The 2,115-nt window shown below is 32.4% G+C and overlaps 1 non-coding gene across 1 annotated transcript; it reads left to right on the top strand.

Annotated features, from left to right (window-relative positions):
* The first annotated feature begins 452 nt into the window (after positions 1 to 452).
* TRNAS-GCU (transfer RNA serine (anticodon GCU)) lies at positions 453 to 540 on the top strand. The gene has a single exon. It is a non-coding gene; the product is annotated as a tRNA-Ser (tRNA).
* Positions 541 to 2,115: the final 1,575 nt, after the last annotated feature.

Below are 2,115 nucleotides of genomic sequence, written 5' to 3' on the forward strand. Positions count from 1 at the left end.
AAAAATCGCTAGTTTATTTTTTAGTTCAGAAAATGAAAATAAAATTTAACAACAAAAAGAATGTAAATAGTCTTTCTTCTTTTTGTTGTTGCTTGAATATAAAATATTCAATTGAATATAATAATATAATAAAAAAACAAGTATTTTGTTTTCAAATCAGATATCAGATAAATTAGTATATTATCTATAATTCCTTGGAACAAAAAAAAGGCCCGGCTAGGTACTGACCAGGCCAGGCCATCAGAATAAGAAGGGCCTTTCGAACAAAATCAACACAAAGAGGTCTTCCTTATTTTTCTTTAGTTCAATTGTTGGCGCGTTCGAGCCCCTCTTTTAGATAAAGGAATTTCCTGATTTGTGGATCTCTCTATATATAATAGAATAGAGAAAGAAGAGAGAGAAAGAAAGACTCCTTACATTATGTGTAATGTAGTAATTATCTTTTTCAATTGGGAGAGATGGCTGAGTGGACTAAAGCGTCGGATTGCTAATCCGTTGTACGAGTTATTCGTACCGAGGGTTCGAATCCCTCTCTTTCCGTTTCCGTTGATGACTTGATTTATTTTTTTTTTTCAAATTTTGAAAATCTTAGTTAAACGTGTGGAATAGATAAAATCCTAAGAAAATTTGAAAATTAACCAAGGAAAAAACCCTTTGGATTTTATTCTTCACGTCCAGGATTACGCCCCGGATCATTAGATAGGAATCCAAAGATAAAGAGAGAAACAAAAAATATCACTACGGTATAAACGAAGAGTTTCAGAGTAAGCATTACACAATCTCCAAGATGATTTTTTGGAAAAAAAAAGAGAGTAGATCTTCCATTTTTCTACCACATATCCTATTTTGACACCAAGAAATGAGGTTTTTTTCTAGAAATAGAAATGAATTATCACAAATTCATTTGTTTTTCATTAAAAAAAATTTTCGTTTATATCCAAATTAGATATTGTGGGAGACCCTAATAGGGTTAGGGTCTTTCACTGGAAAAGGGTCAAAAGGGAGGAAGTGGGGGTAAGCCTGATTTATGGCGCCTATCCAAGAATTTCAGTGTGCGAATCGAGGGTTCATACTCTAAAACTTATCTGATTTTTCAATTGTTAGAATTTTTTCTCGAAGAAATCATGCATTTTCTAAGATATTATTATTAAGGATCTCATCGAAAACTTACAGCAGCTTGCCAAACAAAAGCTAAGAGAAAAAAAAGCACAGGTATGACTGGCATAACATCTACGATTGGATTCAAAAAAGCATAGGCTTCTGGCAATTTGCCGAAGACAAAACTACTCGGATAAAGGGCAGAATTAATACAAATACAGATCAAACTAACGATATTAAGCATAACAGACATTTTGTTCTTGGAGATAATTGCACTTTGATTGAGTTTTTGATATAAGGAAAAAGGAAGAAAGTAAGTAAGCTAGACAAAAAATCCTTCTTTTTCTTTGAACCCACCCAACCAAAAATCCTCCAATTCTCAAAGGAGAATAGAAGAAATCATACTTTCATACAATATCTTACTTGAATTCTATGTAATGATCAATAAATTAAGTTGAATTCTATATCTATATGTATCAAAATCCTAGTACCAATCTATTCTATAGATATATAGATATTTGGACTGGAGTTGACAAACAACCAATACCAATATTATTGTTTCTTAGTGTAGATTAGAAATTGAAATGGGGCGTGGCCAAGTGGTAAGGCACCGGGTTTTGATCCCGCTATTCGGAGGTTCGAATCCTTCCGTCCCAGCGCATATCCATTTTTTTATGCTCCATTATTCCCATAGAAAGAAGTAGGGGAGTGGATAGGAGTTAATCCATATTAATTTAATTACCCGTGTCTCTTCGAATCTCATTAACAAATGATCAAGTTCCATATCATATAGAAATATGTTATGGAGCCAATATTTTTTCTTTGAATCTCATTTTATTTAGGTATTTCGTGTTTGGTTCTAATGAAAAATTGGAAATCTATGTAACGATTGAGGCAGGGGTGATTTATCCTATCCCTTTTATTTTATTCACTTTATCACAAGAGTCAATTATTGAAATATTACTCAACCCCATGTTAAAGAAAATACATATGATAGAATCATATAAAATGGGGAAA

Source organism: Sesamum indicum, unplaced genomic scaffold, assembly GCF_026168435.1.
Source record: "Sesamum indicum cultivar Baizhima isolate 11 unplaced genomic scaffold, ASM2616843v1 HiC_scaffold_56, whole genome shotgun sequence".
Lineage (NCBI taxonomy): Eukaryota > Viridiplantae > Streptophyta > Magnoliopsida > Lamiales > Pedaliaceae > Sesamum > Sesamum indicum.